Raw genomic sequence first — 17,316 nt, 5'->3', positions numbered from 1 at the left:
TGATTAACAATTCCACAAGGTAGGTGTCATTATTAGTCCATTTCCCAGATGAGAAAATTGAATCAAGTACAGGTTAAGTAATTTTCCAATGCCAGTAAGTGATAGAGACAGGTTCTGCTCCCCACTACAAATCTTATTATCCTGAGTCTGGGCTGTATCACCTCCTGCTATGCTCAGTGCGCAGTATGCGTAAAATTCAGGTGATTGTTTGCAACTGATTAACTCCCCTCATTGGCTGATATCTGATGGGTCTTCCAAAAGGACTCGCAAGGCCAAAGTCCATCAGAAAATATCTATCTTGATGCTGACACCAGCATAACACTGATTTGTTGGAGGTAAGTTTGAGGCAACACATCTATTGGAAATAAGTCCCAGATTCTCTTTTGCCTTCCTAATTCCTTCACTTTCAGACAATATGTTCCAGACTCTCAAAATTACTCTAAAGAGCCAAAGGAATCGAAGGGCTAAATCAAGGGGGATAAAAATTCTTGAGTACTTTGACTTAAGAAAAAGAAAAGAAGAAAGCTTTCAAAGTCATTTTCTGGACCTTGTAACTTAAAATTCCTTCCCAATCAGCACCACATCTAATAAAACAAAATCAGTGTCACCCCCAGAAAAGCTCATTACCTTTCCTTCTCTGACATGCCAGGAGGGACCTTTCTCCCCCATGCCAGCTGTTTCAGAAGCCTGGGGCCTGCTTCACCTCTAGGGACGTTAGCTTTAACCTTTCAATCTCTTTGATTTAATCATACAATCATGTAATTAAATTCCAATAGTCGAGTTTCAAGGGCAGGGAGGCAAAGGCTGGGCAGTTCCATTTAGCCCAAGCAGATGGCAGACACTGCTCCTGGAACAGCATGCTCAGATTGCATGTTGCTAGCATTTATGTTGAGTTCTCGTTAAACACATGCAACAAAAAGGCAGAGTCAGTCTGCTTAAAGAATGAAAGCCTCTTCACCCGCTTCCGTGAGATAAGGTGCAATGTATTTTTAATGTACACTTTTATCTCTCCTTGGCAGCAAAGATGGTTTCCACGTGATAGCCAAACCATAAGGTAAGCAAAGCTAATGGGTCTGATTTGTAGACAGCATATGGACCCCTAGGTTCAAATTAATGCATTCTTTCTTCTTCTGTTGCCTCAAGCTTTTCAAATGTTGAGGAAGAGCTTTCAGGATTGAATTTAAAGATGCTTCTTCAATTTGTTTAACTGTTGTTAATAGCCAGGTGTTATTTCAACATCTGGTTGGAGTCTGTTTTATGATTTTACCAAGAAGACATCAGCAATGGCTCCAACCTTGTTACATTAGCAATGTGTTAGCGGGGCTAGCATAAAACGGGGGTCTTTATACACTGCAGGTAAATCTGTAACTTGGTACAAACTATTGAAAGAAGGTGATTATATGAAATAAAAGCTTAAACGTATTCAGACCTTTGCCTAATTTTCCCAATTATTCAAAGTGTACAAGCACGAAGATGTTCATGTTACTTTAAATATATTACTGAAAAAAATTAATCTGAGTATCCTTCTTCATTGGACCACTGGTTAAATAAAGGTTAGTGCCTCAATAAGATGGAATAGTATATTCAAAAAGTAAATTTATAAATATAAATTGCTTAAGTAGGATTCAGATCTGTTTAGATTGGATTATCTGGATTTTATTTTTTTAAAGAAGAATACACGTACAGATAATGAAAATGGTGACATTTGGTAGCTCTGGGCGATGAGAATATATGAGTAATTTTTATTTTATATTTCATGTGTCTTCTTAGATTTTCCACAATTAATATGTATTGCAATTACATAGAGAAAGTTATTTACAAATTAATACATGACATTTTCATAGCCATCTCAAATCTGTGCTGTTATTCACAGAAAGATCACAGGCAAGAAGGCTGGTCTCTTCATTACAATCATTCCCCCAGAAACTGAACCAGACAATATTTGGCACAGGCATGAATGTCAAAGTCCTTTTGCCAACCAGTTTTTCTTTTAACATCTCTCAGATTAAGAGAAATTATTCTGATTGTCATCCGATAACTTCGAAAAACAAGATAAGTAACACTAAGTCAGTTCATGTAAAATGACACTGATAGGTGATAAAACCGTAAAATCGCACATTCTTAGCATCATGAAAAACAAAGGTACAGCTTCTTTGTAATTTACTTTAAAAGAAAAATGGGCATCATTTTTTCTGTTTTCTTCATTCATTTCTCAGGCGGCTACTCAGTTTTGTCCTGACGATGTCTCTCTAATACCGACACCCAGCAAAAAGTTCATACACATGGACTTCTTCTCAAAATGTCCCTGCAACACAGGCCAGGAGTAGGTGGCACTTAGATGAGGACAAAGGTTAAGTTAGTCAATCAAAGTAACTCTGTGGCTGAGCTCTTAATAGAGTCCACGTCTCCGGATCTCAGGGCACGTTCTCTCCAAGGTGGCTTTGGTGAGGGGAATACAGTATACTCGATCTGAGTTTCTTTCATGTGCTTCTAGGAAAAGGCAGTGAGTTTGAGTAGCACTGTGGAGAATACTAATAGGTCCCCTAGCAGAAGCAGTTTTAGCTTTGCCAGAGATTTCCCTTAAACCGCTAAAAGATACAGTTAAATTGAGATTCTGGAGATCACTCGCTTGGAAGTTTGGCTTAAATGACTTAATGGAGCATCCTTAGTGGCTCAACATAGAACCTCCGGATATTCTTCACCCAGGGCTGACTAGCCAAATGGCACCCCATTGATGCCACCAGAAGATTTGTCATCTAGGATGACGAAGTTGGTATCTTTCCAAGTTACATCTGTTCCTTAGAAAAAACTATTCTGTGTCTAGGGTTGCTTTTTAAAGTGTTTTTTTCTTTCTTTTTTGACTTTGCTTAAAACATTTCATTTGTAATATGTGACTGGAAAGCTTTAGCCTAATTACATAAACCCTCAAATGGATCACCAGTTGATTTTTTTTTTTTTTTGGTTCTTGTTCGTTTTTGGTTTTGTTTTTAAATGTGTTTTGAGTTCTGATGCATCATTGTAAATGTCTGGAACTTACTTGCTGCCTTCCTTGTTGTAGGTAATGACCATCATCCCAGCCATTGTGTATTAGCTGACTTGGGTTCAAACCTTGACTTTCTCCTAGTTCTCATGTGGTTAAAGGGAACTTCCATTCACAGCATGGAATAAGACATTCCTCAAGCAGAACAAATCAAAGGGATCAAAGTTCTACAACTCAGAGTGAAATGATTTTAGGATATTATTATGTGGATTAATGACTGAAACTTAGATTCTTTTCTTTCCTTTATTAAAAGGAGTGGGGGAAATTTGAAAACCAAAAACTGTTCAAATAAAGCAAATTCGCTGATAACTTCTACGCTTTTGTAAATCACTAACAGTATTTTTATACTTATTAGTTGTGATATACTCATTTTGAGCAACTTCATTTGATATAACTTAACATAAACAAAAAGCCAGAGGTTCAAATTGTGCAATTGGCTCACTAATAGAGGAAGATTATGTTTAAGTTGTAGCCTAATAAAAGACACACTCATTTTTTTTTTCGATTGTCTGAAAGTTTTATATTTTCATAAGGGATAATTCGTCTAAAAATAAAGATGTCTTTTTTGTTTGCTTATCAAATGAAAAACTCAACTCAAGAATAAAATTCTCAGAAAATATTTTCTGTAACTAAAAAAAAAAAATTAAAACCCACCCCAAGGTGGAAAATGCACATTGCTTCTCAAAGAAACCTTGCAGGGTGTGTGAGTGGCTCCAGGCTCTGAGTGTCTGACTTCGGCTCAGGTCTTGATCTCACAGTCCATGGGTTCGAGCCTGTATTGGGTTCTGTGCTGAGAGCTCCGAACCTGGAGCCTGCTTTGGATTCTGTGTCTCCCTTTCTCTCTGCCCCTCTCCCGCTCGTGCTCTGCCCCTGTCCCTCAAAAAATTAAATAAAAAAACGTTAAAAAATGTAAAAAAAAAAAAAAAAAGAAATAAAACTTGTTATCTTGGGTATTCTTCAGTGAAGAGGAAGCACGTCAGGGAACAGAAGTCTTTCCTAAACAGTTATAAAAAAAAAAATGCTCCTTAGTGTAAATGCTACTGCATATCAAACAAACAAACAAACAAACAAAACAAAACAAAACAACAACAACAAAAAACTAGCAGTGTTATTTAGAGATTCTCCAAACAATATATTAGCACAAATCATTAAAATATCTTCTGTGCTAAAAATGTATTCTGTGCTAAAAACATAACTCTAGTGACTTTAAATAATGTTTATGAAAGAATCTTCAGCAACATGAAACATACTTCTAATAATACTTTATTTTCCTTCCTAAGAAATATTGGATGTTCTTTGTTCATTGCTTTACTTTTAAACAGTTCATTTAATGAGACTTATATAATCTAGATGATTTTCTTGGTGTTGTTTTGAAGCCCCTATTTAATAGAAAAGTCTTTTTTCAGATGTATGCATATGTGAGCTCCCAGCATATGTAAATAGGCACGGATGAAGGACAGTAACATGTTTGAAAGTCCTCTCATTATTCAGGAGAAATAAGAAACCATTGACTCATTTGGACTTTAACTCAAACAAGCTTGCTGTGATTGTCAGGAAACCACTTTTTAAAAAAATAAAAATAGAATATGCATCTTCCAAATCAGTTGCGGGAGGGAACTTCCTCTTAAGAGACAGTTTAAGGATAAGGACAGAGGCTAAAAATAAGGGGGAAAAAAACCACAACAAGAAAATATCAGCCTAAATAAAGTTAGTGTAACCATGATAACAACAAAATAGAGTATAAGGCAATAAAGTGAAATGTCCCTCTGAGAAATGAAATGGGTCAGACATATTTATACAAGGAATAACTTAACAAAAACATAGAACTAGTTTAAAATCTACCCATTTAATAACATAGAGTCAACACATGACACAATTGACAAATTGCCACATGCACAATCATTTAAAAATGTACCTCAATAATTCATCAAACAAGCAGGTAAAAACAAAAAGTTGAAAAGATAAAATGAGGTAATCTTAGCTCAATCTAATGTTACATAGAATTCCATAAATAACAATTAGGGGAAAAACACTCGTTTCAAGCAATGACCAAATTCTACTAAGCCATAAAACAAATCATAATACCAAAGAATGGATATTTTCAGGCCATATTCTCAACTTAAATGAAAATAACCAGGAATAAGTAATTAAAGATATATATCTATAAAACAAATAAACAAATCCTGGAGACATTCCAAATAATTTATGGATCAAAGAAGTTACATCAGTTGAATCAGAACTAGATTCTAGAGCTGAATGTTAAACTTACACACGAAAAGTTGAGAGAGATGGTGAAACTCAGAGAAAAATTTGTAGTCTTGTATTAAGAAAAATAAATTTTAGGGGTGCCTGGGTGGCGCAGTCGGTTAAGCGTCCGACTTCAGCCAGGTCACGATCTCGCGGTCCGTGAGTTCGAGCCCCGCATCAGGCTCTGGGCTGATGGCTCAGAGCCTGGAGCCTGTTTCCGATTCTGTGTCTCCCTCTCTCTCTGCCCCTCCCCCGTTCATGCTCTGTCTCTGTCCCAAAAATAAATAAACGTTGAAAAAAAAATTTTTAAAAAGAAAAATAAATTTTAAAATGATTGCAGACAATATAACAAGCTAACAATTACTATTTAGCATATATAGAGGACTTGAACCGATAAGGGAAAAATTAACCAAATTTCCAAATGGATAAAATAAATAAATAAATGAAAAGAAGCTTAAACACCAGAAGAATCAGGGAAATGCAAATTCAAATCAGAACAATGCTGTTTCCTTTCCTAAAATAGACAAACATTTACATGTTTTACAATAGGAAATAGCAAAGGTGTGGAAATGAGAACTCTCATGTATAACTGGTGATAATTAAAATTTGTACAAACACTTTGGAGAACAATTTGGTAATATCAGGTAGAGCTACAAATGAAAATTGAATTTTCAATCTAGCAATTCAAATCCTAGATATATATGATCAAGAACTCTCATATATAAGCTATTAAAAGTATGTTCAGTGAAGATTCTGTGATCCTAAAATGTAAAACGTAAAATGACTTAAATGTTCATCAGCATGCTAACGTAAAAGTTAAATTCTCATATTATATTATTTGTAAAATGATATATTTATATGATAAAATATTATACTGTATTGAGAATGAATGGGTTAAAACAATATAGGTACATTTCACAAACATGATACTGAGTACAAAAAAGCAAGATAGAGAATGATTCATAGACATTGAAACCATTTAGGTTTATATTTAAAACATGTAAAACAACACTATATACTGTTTATTGATTCATGTGAACATAGTAAATATTTGAGAAAGTAAAAGGGACTAGTGTGATAGATAAGAGACACAAAGGCTTCAACTATATTTGTATATATTTTTTAAATAAACGCAAGACCTGAAGTAAATGTAGAATAATATTAAGATCAGACAACAGTAGTTGGTGGGTATATGAATGTTCTTCTTATTGCTCTCTTTATTTTTCTGTGTGGGTAAATAATAGTGATTTCCCCATAAAAAATATAAAATAGTACACAAAAAAGATAACAAAGCAATAAGTTGTACAATCAACTAGGACAGAAACTCTACACTCTTCCTCAGAATATGAGAAAGCATTCTCTATGTGTATAGATGTATATTAAGAGCAGGAACTCATTGCCTTTGCCCAAATAATGGTTTCTTCTCAGAAATTATTGACAAAATTCAAATAAAGATAATTGAAGACTACAAAGATGACCCCAACATGTCAGCGATATTAAGTTCATTAAATTTTATAATGATGAAAAGTGCAGATACATTCAGATACTCCATTTTGAAAGAATTCATCTTACAATCTTTTACCTAAAATTAGTGTGATAGAAACAGAGCTCTGGTTGCGATCCTGAGCTGCTTGTTTGTTAGGATCAATGTGACACCATCCTTGCACATTATTCAAAAACTTAATCCAATGTATTTTGTGCCACTGATAACAAATGTGGTTAAGGAGTTCATCTGACAAAATATTTTGTACAATTTTGAATTAAGTTCTGCCTTGAGACACACATATCTATCTTGACTCCTGATTATCCTCTTGTTTTTCAAATTATTAAAGCACATAAACCAAAAGACCAACGGATGCGAATAGGAGTTAGCGCATCTGCAACAGATTTTGTTATCTGCTTCAGGCTAGTTCTTTCAATGAGCTATTAAATCATCAAAATTTGGGTCAAGTGATTTCTGCTCAAATAAATTGTTACCCAAAATAAATACTTCGGAGCTTTCTGGAGGAAACTGTAGAATAGAAAATTAATAATTAGTACATTTTCAGATTCTTAACATCATGTTTAAAATGAATACATTTAGAGCTCTGATCCTGGAGCCAGACTTCAAGACAATCTTAAGTCACATTGAGGTACTGGCATAATGACGGGGGACAGTATCAAAATTCCCCAGAGATATGGAATATCTGCCCACATTAGTTCTGGAGCACTGTCTGTGGCAAAATACTCTACATGGGTGTGGGTAAATTACTGGTGGGTGGGGAATGGGTGAATTAGGCAATGCCGATTAAAGGGTACACTCATCATGACGAGCACGGAGTAGCGTATGGAATTGTTGAGTCACTGTTTTGTACACCTGAAACTAATATAACACTGTATGCTAACTTTCTATCTATTCTGGAATTAACTTTTTTAAAACTTGAAAAAAAAAAAAGAAAAAAATCTACAAACTTTGTACCAGCTTACACATGGTTTCAAATCTATGCATTCAAAGTTGTTGTTTTTTAAGTCCCACTACGTGTGATAGTCTCTCTCCTTGACTAAACTTCAGACAGTTTCTTCTGAGCCCTCGTTTCAATGAGGCCTCAGCCTCGAGCCTGCCTAGCCCACTTGTAGCAAGTGTCCTGCTAGGTCATGTTGTGAGAATTTTCCACATTTGATATGTGATGACCTTGGCCTGTGGAAAGGAAGAATCCTGACTCTGTTAAACAAGACTCCCCCTGCCCTTGACATTTCCTCATAGTTAGCTGTCCATTACTGACAACTCACTTCACTCCTTGGCTATGAATCCACCCCCTATAAATTCCCCCGCCCCGTCCTTGCTGTGTTCACAGTTGAAGCCACTTCTACACTGAGCTCTCTTTTCCCTGGTTGCAATAGTTTCTAAATAAAATCTGTTTTCACCACTTTCACTGTTGTCTGTCTGCCTTTTCTGGTTCTGCTTACAGTGCGAAGCATTGTGCTAAGTTCTGACCAAAACAACTGTTGTCTCTACTTTCATGGATCTTGTGATGAAACAGGAGATAGTCATGAAACCCACAATCACACAGATGACCACTGAAGCTGGTGTCCTTGATGCAGTTCCAGGGGTAAGTAAGTTCCAAGGGTATTCACAACTGAATACCAATATCTACTCAGAGATACAGCTCAATAAATAAAACTTACCCTAGGTATTTAGGCAAAAAAAAAAAAAAATAGGTAGATGGAAAATTGTAGGGAGAATTGAAGGAGCAGAAAAAGGGGACCTCCAATGCAAGTAATCACAGTAAGTTCTAGAACACATCTGAGTGATTGTTCTCTGGGAATTAGGAAAACTTCTGCTCAGTCCTGCAACTATCCCATCTCAGCTGCTCTTTGCACTCAGGTCTCAGTGAACTTGCTAACTGAAACAGCAGCATAAGCAGCATAAGCAGCATAAGATGTGCCTTTCAAAAAGGTACATCTGATGGTGTTACCTAATTTCCATCTACACTACTAGCAACAGGGGTGTTGGAAATGCCTTTTTAGGCCTGCAGCTTCTTTAATACAGGACAACACCCAGAAGGATGTGAGAACGGAAGTTGAGTGCCAATTGACTGTATCCTATACGCTCTTTGGCAACTCAAGACCTGCAACTTCTACTTTAAAAAAGGGCGGAGGGGGGGAGTTCAATATGCACCTGCCTAATATATAGCCAGCATTTTTTATACAAATAGAAATATTTGTATTTCTCCCCAAATGTATTTGTCACTGTGGCCATAGCTGGGCTGTTGTCATCCTTCAGCTCCAGTCTTAATCCTAACCTGATAGTCTGTAACTGGAGGACCAAATTACAAACATCATAGTGTATATAAAATTGTAGAGGGAAAAGAAAGAGGTAAAAAGGAAAGTCAGTACATACATAACAGGGCAAGGAAGAAAAGAGGAAGGATTATGAATTCCTTATTCCGCAACTGGTCACAAGATCACAGATGTTGTTGATGACAGCTTTTATCCTAATCCCATTACCTTTACTTTTGAGTACCTCTCCCAGTACTGAAATTGGTCAGGTGTTTTTGTTTGTTTGTTTGTTTGTTTGTTTGTTTTGCTGGATAAGGGAATGGAATCCTTGTTCTTGAGTGGTCTTTATTGTTGATGGTTCTGCCTCTACTGGGTTGGTATGGTCTTCCATTTATTTTTATTTATTTATTTTTTCAATATATGAAATTTATTGTCAAATTGGTTTCCATACAACACCCAGTGCTCATCCCAACAGGTGCCCTCCTCAATACCCATCACCCACCCTCCCTCCCTCCCACCCTCCATCAACCCTCAGTTTGTTCTCAGTTTTTAAGAGTCTCTTATGCTTTGGCTCTCTCCCACTCTAACCTCTTTTTTTTTTTCCTTCCCCTCTCCCATGGGTTTCTGTTAAGTTTCTCTTCCATTTAAATTTTGACTAAAAATGTGATCCTATAGAATTTCCTAGGCTCCAATATACATCTCCTTATCTGTGTAGAAACAAGTCTATTTTTCCTTGATAATCAGGATCAGTTGTGCCAGCCAATGGAGTTAACTTCTCCAACTATTGGTTAAGTGGCATGGGAAGACCAAATTATCCAATGGTAATCTTAGAATTCACAGGAATCACTGGTGTGTGTCTTCTTGGAAGAGAAGCAGTCTTCCTTTGAGTGCAAAGATCTTGAAACTATTGCAGCTCAAGGTCATGTGAATAGAAAGGTAAATATTCTGAGTCGTCTCTAGATGAAATATTAATGTCTCCTCTCTCAGTTCCATAGCTTGGTTTCCAGACATATGCTTTGCATGATTTATATATGTTCTATTGTTAGAAATCATTCAATTCTGCTATTACTGACACACACACAAAAAACTCATAAGATGTGTTATAAAGTTAGTAACCTATGAGCTATGTTAGCCATGTTAAATATCGATAAACAAGTATGTCTTCTGTGTGCTGAACATAGATATAAAGATATGGGAAGACCAAAATCCACCTAATATTCATAATATGCTAAATATACATGAGGTACCTGAGGCACAAAATACTCCTGACATACTAAAAGTATATAAAGCGTATGAGGTACTCAAATGTATGGGGTTGAGGATTAGCCACACATTTGTGAAACTCATCCTGAACCAATGTGTCCTGTCTCTCATAAACGCAAATAAAATACATAGCTGTTAGTGCAACAATTGGCGGTCTACAGCTTTTGCCAGTTAAGCATGGCCCTGTGCTTCTTGGGTAGGGTAAGTTAGTCCCAAAGTACTTCTATTAGAGACTCTTCCTTAGACCTTAAGCTCACTTGCACCTTATTTTAAGAATAATGTTAACTGACCCCAGCTCTTTCCCCTTACTTTCTGTCATGTTCTTTTTTAAGTTTATTTATTTATTTTGAGAGAGAGTGAGAGAAAGCATGAATAGGAGATGGGTAGAGAGAGAGAAGAAAGAGAATTCCGAGCAGGCTCCACACTGAGTGTGAAGCCAGATGTGGGGCTTGATCCCACGACACTGGGAACATGACCTGAGCCAAAATCAAGAGTCAGAGGCTCAACTGACTGAGCCACCCATGCACCCCTGTCATGTGTTTTAAATTGAGTTAGTCGTGTAAGATTTGGGCATCTTAGTTTAGTCTGTGAGCCTCTTTGTATTCAGTGACCTCTGGGATAGCTTAAGGTAATTCCCACATGACATTTAACAATAAAAATGTACCATGTATTGGTCACTAATTCAGATCACATTTCTTATTCTGGAACACTGTGCCCTCATCCCCCCATGGTGTCTTCTCCCAAGTGATGCTATAACTGAGTCTTCAATAGTACATTATACTGTTTTAAAAAGCCAGTTGCTTCAGGCAGCTTGTGGCATATGATAACACAAGTGAATCCTATTGACTTGAGCCCATTTTTTCAACCTTCGTATCATAAATGAATGCATTTCCCCAAAACAGTATTGTGTGGGTCACTCTGATAATGTCCCATTAAATAAGTCAACAGATACAGAGGCATGGCCACAAAAAAGGCAAATCCATATCCAGAATTGTCTATTCCAAACTGGATAAATGTTTGCCCTTTCCATAATGGAAGGGGTCCAGTGACATTACCTGTTATCCGATAGATTGCTGGTCCCCCTAGTGAATGGTGATATGTGAGAGTGTCAGCATTTGTCTCTGCGATTGGCAGCTTGGATATTGATACTGACATGGATACTGATATTGAACGGAACCAAATAAGCCATGTTGTTGAATCTATGTTTTCACCTATATTCTTGCTGTTGCTAATTTTTAATTCATGAATCTACTGAGCAAGCAAGGGGAAGTGGCTATTGAAAGTAACTTATTGACATTCTTATAATGAGTCATTGTATTCACACAATTATTGAGAGGTTCTTCAGCTGGGAATGGCTTCAGAAGAGAATTATGGGACGTTGATATCCACATGGACTCTACCAGTTCTAAAAGGTCCTTCCACATACCTCTTTCCTAGATCTCCTTATTACCAGTCTTCCAAATTGTATTCATATTTCTGGCAACCTTCATTTCCAAGCAAAGTGAACAAGCACATGCACTACTCAGTGATCTGCCCACCTGGAAGATTTCTCATCTCTATAGCTTTTCTGGGGAATAAGCATAGGTTAAAGAAGTGGCAATGCACAAACACATAATCCATGGGTAGGGTAAACAATTGTTCAAACAACAATTTTGAGCACTGAGCCAATCTTATATATACCATTTCTATTTCATGTAGGTTTTTTGTTGCCCAAGCTCAACTTTATGGTTAGTTCATTTTAGGAATGATAGCTATGGTTGCATGGCCACTTGGGGGTCCGATGGTCAAGTGTTTGGCCTCTCTTAGCATCTATTAGCAAAGTAGACTCTTTTTCACAAAAGGATATTAATAATCAATATCGGGAAAAAAACCTCATTTTGTTTCAATACCCGAAAGGTCTACATTATTAATCTCCTATCAGATTTGCAAGATTTTCCAAACTACAAGGCCATTTGCTTCAACCACTTTAGACACCATTGAATTTGCTGCATCATTATGACCAAGTGGCATAGGGGAACAGCTTGCAGTGTAGCCTGGATGAGCTAGAGAGTCTACTCTTCTTCTGGAACAAACGAAATTCACAGCTTTAGCAATTACGTGGTAAAAATATTGTAATAGCAGATCCAAAATTAGTATATTTTTGCTTTCAAACATCCAGAAGCCCATCAAGAAGTGGGCCTGTTTCTTTGGAAGGGATATTCAGACATGTCTCACCAAATTTTCAGAAATACGAAAAAGATGGTAGATCCTGAATTTCCATGAGGTGTTTTCTCCTACCTTTCAGCGTGTATGTAAATTACAAAGTTGGCTAGGATATCATCTTTTCATAGCTCTCCAATTTCAGTCACTCGATGTCATTAAATGGTAGACCTGTGTGACATCTTCTAGTATGGTGAAACAGTCAAGGCCCCTGGAAGGAATGCATGATATCACCAGGAGAAATGTTAATTAAGGTGAAAGCAAACCAGTTTGGTGTCTTTGCTTATTGAGATAAAACAAAAAGGTATTTTATAACCATTTCTAGGTTAATAGCTGAAATCAAGATGTCACAGCTCAGCTGATTTTTTCCAATAAAGACCACATTGTCTACAACCGTGGCAACTGAAGTCACCACTTGATTAAACTTAGATCTGCCATTCTCCAAACTAGAGCCAACCTCTTCTCAGTGAAAGAAGCAAGTGAAATGGGGATAACATAGAAATCACTATCCCTACAACTTAACTCTGGGTAACTCTTGGTAAGTGGCTATGACACTCCATTGTCATAATTAAAGCCAGGCTCTCATTTGTCATACCTGGGTCATTTCTTCAGTTGTACAATGTAATATGAGTTAAGTTGGCTGGACATCTATTTTATTCATAAAGTGACAATAAATATACACTCCTAGAAAATGGGTAAGCCATATTTGTACTACTTTACTGTTGATGCCTATTATAATCATGTCCACCCTATACCTGGTAATAAGTTCTGTCATTTGACCTCTCTCACTCCAGGATTCCATCATTCCCACTTAAACATAGAACCCATTTCAAGGGCAGTATCATTTCTGTCCAAGATAGGACAGCTTCATCAATGTATTGCTAAATGCCTCATTGAAATAAATATCCTTTGGACTCTCGTAGGAGACATGATTAGAAGTAAAGTGAATCAGATGATAAATCACTCCTCTGTTCATATGCCCCCAAGTTGCAGATTTTACCACATACCAAAGATTCCTTGCATCTCACCTTCAGTTTGTGTGAGCCATTATTGAGTCCAGGTTTTAGGCAACCAATCCAGTAGACAGAATCACTCTGAGCTGCTTGGGAAAGCACATTAGATGCAGATTCTAGTGGGTGCACACATATTGGTTAATTTCAACCAATGTGTTTATGATCTTTCTCATCTGGTGAAACTCCCTTCAAATCTATTGCCACACATATTCCCCAGGTTTCAACTGATAAAAATAAAAAAAAAAAATAAAAAAAACACGACATTTTCCCCATGTTTTAGCCTTTTCCTCCTGGTTCACCCTTTGGCCTCTTCTAACACCCTGGGAACTGATTCTAACTCCAGGTCTGAGAGCAGTAAAGTGGCAAGGACAAGCAATGAGGAAAAATGGCATTCCTTATACATGAGTTACCTCAGGCAAGTTAGTTCCCCAAGTCAGGAAAAACTGACCTTTTACAACAGGGATAATGGGCTTCTACTGGCAAGGAGATTTCATTGGATTTGGACAATCAGTATAGTAACATTAATCTATATCCACCTTATATTTCCATCTGAATTTTCCAGGTTCTCAGTCTTTCCCAATCAACGCCGTAACTTTTACAGAGGAGACCTGGTGAAGCTGTGATTCAGCCCACATTATAATTCAGCAATAAACAAGATCTGACACTGTGCACCTTTTCTTTCTTTTTCTTTTTTCTTTTTCTTTTTTTTTTTTTTTTTTTTTTTTTTTTTTTTTTTTTTTTTTTTTTTTTTTTTTTGCCAACAGCAGCCCTGCAGCTACAAGATATAAAAGACTGTGGGGAGTAGTCATGGATGCTTTCTGGGCCTCTGACTTGCCTTGAGCAAAGTATTTAAAACCCTGAGCTGTTGTTTTCTTTCTCTACACATTTCAGTCCAGTCATAAGGAGCTAGCCTGCCCCACAATTATTATATTTATATTCCTATCATAAAATTCTATTGAAGAAATCACATAGCTCACCAAAACTTTGGCTTTAATAGGTATTTCATTCTAAGTGACCTCAGGTAATAATTTCAGTAGCTGATTTTTTTTTCCACTGCAAGCCAAGAATTGCTAATGTTCCATTACACAGTGATAGAATTGTCTCTTCTTTCACAACCAGGTTAGGTAACCAATACCAAATTTATATCTTTGAGTAAATAGACTTGCAACCAGTTTGCATTCCAAATACTTTATCCAACAAGAATAAAATGCAAGAGATAGAAATGATTCCAGTATTTTAAACAGGAGAGGATTTAATACAAGTATTAGGTGTGCACAATATATTAAATGTGCATAATTTTTGGACAGCTTAACGGTTATTTTCTTTAATATCTTCAGCTCAAGCTTTCATTGTAACAAACCATGATCTACCAACATCCGGAAAACACACTATTTTTAAACTACTTCCATGTCACCATGCAAAAATTCTTCCTTCTATTTCCTATTTAAAAGGTGACTTAAAAAAATCTATTGTTTATAGAGTTTGGCACTAGCCCAGAAGAGCAAGAAATGGCTAAGGGAGGAGAAGTCTGGGGCCACCCCTTAAACTATTGTATGCAATAACATTTTACTGTAGCCTTTATCTAGAAATCAGGGCTCTCTTGCTATTGGCTCTTGACCTCAGGCATTGGGACACTGATTATAGCTACCTTGTGTGACTGCCTCTATACCTAAACCCACATATTAATAGGCAGATAGCCTCCACTCCACGATTGTCTTGGAAATTTTACACGTGTGCATGTAATTTGCAAAGCCTAACTGACATCTAGAACCCTGCATGCAGGGGTGTCCTATACATGTGCTAGATTTCTTCCAGGAAAAAAAAAAGTATATAAAAGGAATTAGGAATGACAAATACCAATCAGCCATACCTAAGGGCTTTGTCAAAAAGGTTAACTCTTACACCATGCACCTCAGCATTATATACTACATTCCCTGCTTTTTATCTGTGGGGGGTACTATGCTTTGCAAAGCCCTGCCATTAGTTTCACTTTTGCTTTATTTAGTTTTAGCAGAAATGTTTTATTATCAGGATAGCAAGGCACTACAAATAAGTCATAGACCAAGTTTACTACAGGTGGGATTATAATATTGCTACCCACATTATGGAGAACTGGATATAGGATGTGCCTTATATGCATTTAAACTCATTTAGAACTTATACCAAATCTATGGGGAAATGATGGCTACAGTTTAAACAACTTGCCCAAGGTCACGTGGTGAGTAAAAACCCAGGTCAGGATTTCCACACAGGTACTCAGCTATGCTATGGAGAACGCTAAGGTAGGATCTATATTTTAGGAATGTCCCCACTAATTCTCTCAAGCCATATGTGAGAGAGAACAGGAGGTGGTTTCTCAAGATATGTTCACCAGGTTCCTTGAGAACTTTGCTGTCATTTAATCAAGGGGCTTGAAGTTCTTTGCAGAGATGCTAGACTCCAACAGAAAAGACAGAGAGAGACCAGTAAGAATCTAGCACATGTATATAGACACAGTAATATTCACAAGGCACATTTATTAAAAAGTAGGAAATTTATGGCAGCAAATTGTTGTGTAATGGCAGAGGTTTTAGTGAGAGAACTAAGTCTCCTTATTATTATTATTAATGAATTCTGTCTCTTCTAATTTGCTTCTTAAAGAAGGCCCCAATGGCTTTTCCAAAGATTAAAGAAAATACCAAAACAATTCTCAAGATGTCTAGTATGTGGTATATATACTTTGGTGACTCAATTTTACTTGCCAAGGAAAGCTGGGTCATGATCTGCATTAAAATCTGTAATTGCATGATTCTAAATGTAGTCAGCAGGATGGTTGGGTCATTAATCCACTGACTACCTTGCCTACCTTGCTGTTCTGATAAAATATACAGTTTGGGGAATAAAGTGCTCAGACTGGTCATTTCCAGATCTCTTTGGATTAATCCTCAGGATGGCCTACCACAGGCTCATCGCAGCATCAGCACTAGTTAGGTAATTAGGTAATAATAATAACTGCAAGAAAACTCACTAGTAAAGTAGCGAAATGAGGGGAAACACCTGATTTGAAATCCTAAGCCCTGTGTTTCAAAGCGTCAGAGCTGACTCCATCGCTTACGGTCACCAATTCTCTCAGGGGGCTTCAGTTATGACATCTCTGAAATGGGAGATGCATATAAGGATAGCAAAAAAGTTTCTAAGTATAAATTCTGCTAAGCACTCTAATCCTAGCCAAAATCATAAGAGAAAATTCAGCAGCCCTCCAATAGGGTTGAGACAAATCATTCATTGCTACCACTCCTTGGGCATATTAAAAAAGTCAGTAGCAGAAAGGAAAATCAGAAGTCTTAGGATTTCTGCTGGAGTCCCAGAAGACCACTTGCACCTACAGAACGTAAATTTGGAGCCTAGAATACCTGATAGCCTTAGTGCTTATCCTCTGCTTGCCCATGTGGGCAACTGCTTTCAAGAAAAGCTGCTCATTCTCAGGGCACCTGGGTGGCTCAGTTGGTTAAACTTCCGACTCTTGATTTTGGTTCAGATCATAATCGCAAAGTTCGTGGGATCAAGCCCTGCATTGGGCTCTGAGCTGACAGCGTGAAGCCAGCTTGGGATTCCCTCTCTCTACCTCTCACCTTCTCTCTCTTCTCTCAAAACAGATAAACATTAAAAAAACCCCTGCTTATTCTAAACCATAAACTACTCCAAAAAGAATTCAACTTTTTTATTCCCATCAAGATTTTGTCCACATAAGGAGAAGATGTGCTCATAAGCAACTTGCCATCCAGATAGCTGCATTTGTCAAGTGGCATTATGTCT

The sequence above is a fragment of the Prionailurus bengalensis genome, chromosome B3 (genome assembly GCF_016509475.1).
Source record: "Prionailurus bengalensis isolate Pbe53 chromosome B3, Fcat_Pben_1.1_paternal_pri, whole genome shotgun sequence".
Taxonomy (NCBI): domain Eukaryota; kingdom Metazoa; phylum Chordata; class Mammalia; order Carnivora; family Felidae; genus Prionailurus; species Prionailurus bengalensis.
This window is presented reverse-complemented; position numbering follows the sequence as displayed.